This window comes from Sorex araneus, chromosome 2 (assembly GCF_027595985.1).
Source record: "Sorex araneus isolate mSorAra2 chromosome 2, mSorAra2.pri, whole genome shotgun sequence".
Classification (NCBI taxonomy): Eukaryota; Metazoa; Chordata; class Mammalia; order Eulipotyphla; family Soricidae; genus Sorex; species Sorex araneus.
The window spans coordinates 56,283,723-56,291,930 of record NC_073303.1 but is presented as its reverse complement, the minus strand read 5'-3'; positions in this window follow the sequence as shown (position 1 = coordinate 56,291,930).

Genomic DNA, 8,208 nt, shown 5'->3' with positions numbered 1-8,208 from the left:
AAAAGCCCTCCCCAAAACAAAAGCCCAAGTCCAGGTGGATTCACTAGTGATTTCTTCCAAACCTTTAAAGAGGACATATTGCCAGTCCTTTTCAAGCTTTTCCAGGAAATTGAGGAAACAGAAACACTCCCAAACAAATTCTATGAGGAACAGATTACCCTGACACCAAAAGAAGACAGAGACACCGCAAAAAGACAGAGAGAGAGAGAGAGAGAGAGAGAGAGGGAGAGAATTACAAGCCAATAACCCTGATAAACACAGATGCAAAAATCCTCGACAAAATATTAGCAAATAGAATCCAAAGAGTAATCAAAAATATCATACTCTCTAACCAGATGGGATTCATCTCAGGGATGCAAGGAGGGTTTAACAAGATCCCCAATCAATGTTATGTTACATCTAGTACACAACTTCATTACCCCCAACTCTCCCCCCTCTGCTTGGTAATCTCAGGTTTGTAATCCAAGTCCATGGTTCGAAGCCTGCTTCAGGGGCTTGGGGAGAGGGCAGTTGGGACAGAGAAGGAACCATTGTGACAATGATGGTTGGAAGGGATCATTCTGGATGGGAGATGTGTGCTTAAAGTGGGCCAAGGACCAAACACGATGGACTCTCAGTATTTGTATTGCAAACCATAATGCCCCAAACAAGAGACAGACAGACAGACAGATATAGGAGAAAAGTGGGGGGTGGTGGCAGGAAGGATATGGGAGATATTGGTGGTGGGAAATGTACACTGGTGGAGGGACAAGTGTTGGGATATTGTATTACTGAAACCCGATCATGAAAGCTTTATAACTATATCTCACAGTGATTCAATAAAAAATCATTAAAATTAAAGACCAGGATATAAACTCTTCTTTAAAAGAACAAAATTTACATAGTTGCTTGAATGGGCACTACACCTGTCAGTGACCTGGCAACCAGTGACACCTTCTGAGTCTGGAATGATTCTCCAACTATGATCACTAAACGTCATTCCAATTTTGATTTTCTTGGGTTCAACAACTAGTATTGGCATAAACAAAAAGAAAGTTAAGTAAAATTATCGTGTTTTACAACATAGTGTGTGAAAAATACCCAGAGACATAAAAAAGGGGGGGCATGATACCCAGTCCAAGATAGAAAACACTATGATGATGATAGTTGAAATGATCGCTCTGGACAAGAACTGAGTGCTGAAAGGAGGTAAAGGGATATACATGATAGCCTTTTAGAAACAGCATTGCAAACCACGCTGCCTAAAAGGGAAATGAGAGAAAGACTGAGAGAGAGAGAGACAGAGAGAGAAGATTGTCTGCCATAGAGGCAGGCTTTGGGTGGAGGACGGGTGGCCAGAGGGAAACTGGGCTTTGATGATGAGAAATACACACTGGTGAAGAAACGGTGTTGAAACATTGAATGACTGAAACCCAATCATGAACAACTTTGTAATGGTGTATCTCACAATAATTCAATAAAAATTTTTAAAAAGTTTAGAAGAACTCAGTAATAAACCCATCTAAGCCTGGGATTTTGCTTTTGAGATTTATTTTGATTATCATTTCGATTTCCTTGATAATAATTGACCTATCCAGAATCACAGGACAGATACAAAATAGGCTTTCTCATATTTGACATATAAAGAAGCATAGTCTGGGAATAGTCAAAAGTCAAAAGCAACAGAATCTAACAACTGATTAACAGAACAGTTTACCAACCCAGTGAGATGGGGTGGGGCGGGGGGGAGGGGAGGTTAGTAGGGAGGCAGAGAGGAGGAGGATGGGGGTGGAGGGAGAGAGGTGAGGGACCGAGCCCTGAGACAAAGGTGAAGGGCAAAGAAGACTCTTGTTGGGGTGGGGGAGTTATTAAAATAAATCCCCAATGTTAACTGCTGTAAATTGAAAATCAAAGTGACTAAAATTATTTTTTAAGAAATTAAATTGAATTATGAATTTTGCTTATATCTATTATTTCTTTTCCCCAAGTGGTCTCAAAGTAGTATGAGCAGAGCTACTGGGGGAGAAAAAGAATAAGAAGAAAGAGGAAATCCTGGATGGCACCTCTCGTAGCTGTGACTGTAAGGGGGTGAGGCTGGGCTTTGCTTGTCTCTTCTTGGGGCTCACGTGGAGGCAGACAGGAGGCCTGTGAGAGCCGGAAAGGTGAGCACCCAAAAGGGCAGAAACCCAGGAAGTACAGGCCGACCAGCAGCGGACAGCCAGGACAGGTTGGGACCGAGAGGGAGACTGTGCCTGGGAGTAGGATTTGTGTCTCCGTCCAGGGGCGAAGGCCTTTGCCCAGAGCTGACCAGTCCATCTCCCACTCTCCCTTCGCAGTGCTAGGAGTGATCCCTGAGTGCAGAGCTAGGGTGAGCACAGTTGGGTGATAAAGGCCTCCCAAAGCCTTTATCTTAGTACTGACAACACCCCAAATCTAAGCCAAATATTTGACCAGCAGATTTTTTAGGGCGATGGAAGTGTGCTAAAACTCAGTTAGAGTGAGACACCGCTGCACAGCGAGGGAAGCGTACTGAAACCCCCGCTGTGCCTCAAGTGTGGTGAACCGTCCAGAGCTAAGCTGGGCTCTGACAGGAAGCATTTTCCTGCAGGGAGAGAGAGGCGTAAGGCGAGAATGCTTGGCTCCTCAGGCTGATCACGTAGCCCACAGGTTTCTCTGTGCTCAATTCAGGCAGTTCAAGTCCCTCGCTAGAAATGTACCATCACAGACAGAATCAAAAGGGAGAAGAAACCTGAGAGGCCAAGTGAAAGAGGAGAAAGTCTACCCGTTTGTGAGAGACACATTGTCGTGCAGAGAGATTTCCGCAGCAAACTCGCTGTCATGCCCCGATTACTCATGAGAGGGGAACGCGTTTGCTAGAGGCTTTCTTGAATGGGAATAAACTGAAGAACAAAGACAAACTTCCAACACACCCTTCTGTCTTTGTGTGCGAGGTAGAATGAGCGGCTGTGTCACCCAAACACTTGTGGAACACGAGAATTCTCGTCATGTGCTGGTCCTGTGACTGCTGACTCCAGCCTTGGCTCCGAGTCTGGGCTTCCTTTGGTGGATGGTTACCTCAGCCAAGGTCTCCTACTCCTCCCATCTTGAATGCATTATCGGCACACAGTACCCTTTTCCCTCTTCACATGAGGGCATATATACATGCTTCCTACTTCTGTCTCAGCCGGCATGCTTTCCTCTATGCAGACACCAAGCAAACGTCCCTTTAACTTAGACCCACTCTGCTCTGAGCATTTTTTTAATTTCCTCCTACCAAAATCAAGACAAGAGCCCAGAAGAATATGCGTTGGTGAAACTAATGTATTTCTGAAGAATCCTCAAAGGCAGAAAACCTTCTCAAAAACTTTTTTCTAAACAGAAAGTGTGCATATTGTAATCCCTTTTTTGCTTCTAACAGTACAAAATAATGCCTGTCATTTGTGAAAAGTCTAATAATCTAGAAACTTGTATCATAGCATGGCAGGTACCTCTTGGGGGCCCTGACTCATTTTGGTTTGGCTCTAGGAATAACCACAATATGCAGTTTGTTGTATGTTTGTTAAACCCATTCTCCTGTGTCTTGTCATCTGTAATTATATGAACGCACATAATGTAATCTTAATGTAATTTAATTGCATGTCATGTACTCTTAATGTAACCTAATGACCAATAATGTAATCTTACTTTTGACTTCAATTGCATGATTCTCTTTTTAGCTTTTGCACTTACCAATAAATAAAGATCTTTTCCTTCCAATGAATAAAGTTCTAACTTCATTCTCTCTATCAGTTTCAAATAATTTTTTTTCTTGTTTGCTTCTTGGTTCACACTCAACATTTCTCAGGGCTTGCTTCTGGCCCTGAAACTTGGGGGTCACTCCTGGTAGGGCCCAGAGAACACTATGGGTGCCAGGAACGAATCGGGCATGTGCAAGGCAAGCACCTTACCTACTATACTACCTTTCTGCTATATGACTTACATGTAACATGTAGTTCATGCAATTCTGTTATATGATCACACCAGGACTTCTGGAATGACTGTGCATAAATATTTTGTGAGTTTTGCAAAGAAGCTACTGTGTAAAATGTTTCTGCACACGTGGATTCCTCATGTCCTTGTTGTCTGAGTGCCAGATGTGAGAGAGCAGAGTAAGAAAGGCCGAAGGTCACGCCAGCCTGTGTTCCTACAAACAGTGCATCAGGCCAGACTCTCCCAAACCAGTACTGAATTTTGCCTGACACTTTAATATGTTGGTATCAATGAATAGAAAAAATGTATTCTTTTTCAATATACATTTTCTGAAATGCCTGAAATGAAGTTTAGTATCTTGTTGGTTATTTTCAGTCATTTGTGTTTCTTGTTCACCACTTACCTTATTGCCTGGTTCAAACTGACAATATAATACTATCAATTATGGCTAATTTTCAAAATTCTTCGGAGGTATTCAAGAGTAGCAGAGATAAGGACCAGGAGGTCTGCCCCACAGCTTGGAAACTGGTCTCACATGCTGGGGGAAAAGGCAGCTTAGATAGAGAAGGGAACACCAAGTAGCGGATGTTGGAAGGACCCATTTGGGTTGGAAGATGTGAGCTGAAAGTAGACTACAGACCGAACATGAAGGCCACTCAATACATCTATTGCAAACTACAATACCCAAAAGGAGAGAGAACAAAAGAAAATGCCCTGCCACAGAGACAGGGTGGGGTGGTGGGAAGGATACTGGGATGATTGATGGAGGTGAATGGGCACTGGTGGAGGGATGGGAAAACAATCACTGTATGAGTGAAATGCAAACACAAAAGTTCATAAGTTTGTAACTGTACATCACAGTGATTCTCTAATAAAATATTAAAAAAAATTATTCGGAGGTGTTAAGAGACTAAACCCAGGGCCTCACACATTTATTTATTTATTTATTTATTTTTGCTATTTGGGTCACACCCGGCAACGCACAAGGGTTACTCCTGGCTCTGCACTCAGGAATTACCCCTGGCAGTGCTCAGGGGACCATATGGGATGCTGGGAATTGAACCCGGGTCAGCCGCGTGCAAGGCAAATGTCCTACCCACTGTGCTATCACTCCAGCCCCAGCCTCACACATTTAAAGCAAGTACTCTACTACCGAGCCACACCCTCAGCAGATTTTACACTCTTTGTGTGAAAATATTTTCTCCTGTCTTTTTACCATATATAAATAAGTTACTTTGAGTAATCTTTCCTGGCTATATACAATCTTACATTTTTTCATATCATCAAAATAATAATTGATGGTTTCTGATGGGAAGGTGGTTCCCTGTCTAGGTGCAAATCACAAATATTTTTGTCTATATTTCATTTCAGTGTTTCCAAAGACTCACGTTCTCTGTGGCTGACCTGTGTCTCTCTATTCTTGCTTCCTGCACTGCCGTTACTCTCGGTTTCTGTTATATGGGATGGCTCATTTCTTCAGTGTCTGCCCAAATGGGTGTGGGTGTAAGGCATCTTTCTGGTTTCTGGAAAAGGGATCCACCTGTTAACCAATCTCCAATTGGGCTTCAAGGGTAGTCTGTTAATTCCTAGCGTGTGTCTGTCTTTATTCATAGTTTTATATCTTCTCTTTCATGGCAAATGGAACTTTGAAAGAAAATAAAGCATACATCCAGCTCACCTTCATGAGAGAAAATGCCTGTGCATGTATGCTCTAAAAATCTTTTTTTATGAAAAATAATTTGGAAATTTTGGAAGACACAAAGAAAACATAAAAATTAACCAATATCTTACTATTTAATATTTTTAAGCTAATGAGGTGACTTCTAGCATACCTAACCCATAGAACTGGGTATTCATGGAAAGTTAGAATCATAATGTTTAGTCTCTTATTAGGCTTTTAAAACTCTTGAAGTACATTTTTCTATATATATGGAGGACGTGGGCTTATTCAAGTAATAAGTGTTTACTCTACCTGCATATATTCCTATAATGATTAATTTCTTTCTAATTAATATATTAGTTCTAGCAGAGAGTCTCTTGCCCGCAAGCCTGGCTGTCTTCCCCGGGGCCCCTCGGAGGGGATGGGCTCCAGCTTCCCTCCCCACCCCAAGCAGACCCTGCGGCCAAAGACCACCAGAACCTAGCTACAGCCATGCTGGAGGCCCCTCTCCACACGTTTGGACGGGCCTCATGCATGAAGGTACGAGCAGAGGAACCCAGGTGTGTGTAATCCCATCAAGGGCCAACATCCAGAGAGGCTTAAAAGCGAGCTCTCATAAACGAGATCTTTAGCTTACTCCCTCTGGGAGAAACTGGCAATCTTCTGAGAGTTTCCTGCCCACAGGGGACAGCCTTGCAAGCTTCCCATGTTGTATTCATATGCAAAATCCAGTAACAAGCTGGATCTCATTCCCCTGACCCTGAAGAGCCCCCAGTGCAACATCGTTAGGAGGGCCGAGTGGAGATGGACTTCTAAGATCTCAGGGAAAGGACGAAATGAGAGGTTACTGAGACCACCCGAGAAATCGGTGATTAACAGGATTTTGTGATCATGATATTAGTTCCAGAAAAAGCAATGCTTCCCCCGTGCTTCCTCATAATTAAAACAAAAATTCCTTTCCAATGCGCTGTCTACAGGTGACTCACTGTCCTTCCTGGAGTGGGTAATGACAAGGACGTGGCAGGCGCAGAGAGACGCTACAGAGGGCTAAGTGCCTGACGTGCATGTGGACAACCCTGATTTGATCCTGGCACCCCACCTGGTCCCCAAGCACAGAGCCAAGAGTCGCTCCTGGGCGCTGCTGGAGGTGACCCCTAAACTGCCCCAAATATTAGAAATACAGACTGCCATTTTTTGTAAAGATAAAGTTAGCTGATGGAACTGGGTGAGTGACCTCATTTCTACTTCCTGGTGGGCACCTTCTATCCAGAAATGCATCATTCACACCACCCGCCTGTGAAGACGTTAATTTTCCATAGTTGCCAACTCAGACAGAGGGTAAGGAATGTTTGGCTTTGCGTTTCTCTACTGGCCTCTGAGAACACGGAGAACACGAGCCCTTTTGCAATCCAGGCGCGGCCTCCTGGGTCCCGGCCAGCCCGCGGTTGCCCCACTGCGAGTCACAGCACAGCCCGGGAACTGCAGCGCCCACGCCCCTTTCACTGCATCGACCGTGAAGGGCAGCAGCAGACACACACAGCCTGGCTTGGACCTCAGAGGGTTTCGAGGGATGCTCCAGGGGAGCTCTGGAGTCCACTCAGAGCTTCTGACTCGGGAGAAAAACCGAAGCCCGGAATTCTGTGCAAAGGGAGCGAGAGTGAAGCTGTCGCCGTGTTGGCATGTCCAGGGTGCCAGACCTGGACGCTCAAGGTTCAACTCCTTAGAGTACACCCACTCTCTCCCAAGCATCACCCTCTGTGCTGTCCCCAGACACACCCAGACACACACACACACATAACTCCCACATGCACGCCTATTTCTACACATACACACCCATGTGCGTTCTCACACAGACACACATGAACACACACATATAACTCCTACATGCACGCCTGTGCCTACACATACACACCCAATGTGCGCTCTCACACACATACACACGCACATTACCACATGCACATATATGCATGCACAGATGCATACTCGCCAGTGCACATGCATAGATGCACGCTGCACACGCATGCATACTCATAATCACATATGCCCACATATACATATCCACACATATACACCATATACACCCATGTGCGTTCTCTCATGGACACCCCCCACATACACGTACATTATCACATGCACACATATGCATGCACAAGTGGATACTCGCCAGTGCACACACATAGGTGCACAAGCATGCACACGCATGCAGCCTCATAATCACACACGCACACATATAACATATGCACACATACACACGTGCACGTGTGCTGACACACTCTCACGCATACTCGTAACATGCACATGCCTGCACACGCAGGCACCTATGAGCACATACACGCACCGCACACGTGCACACATAGGCACCTTCACATGCACACTCAAACGAGCGCATAGGCGAACACACGTGCACATGGACACACACACAGTCCCCCACACCCACGTTCACACACGCGCGCGCGCACCTGCCCCACTCATCTCTCCCAGAACCAGGCCCGCAGAGTCCCCCGCGACCCCCGCACCTGCCTGGGCTCCAGGGAGCGGCACCTGGGCTGGGGCCTGGCGGGGCGCGCTGACCCGCCGTCGGTTCCCGGCCCAGCCACCAG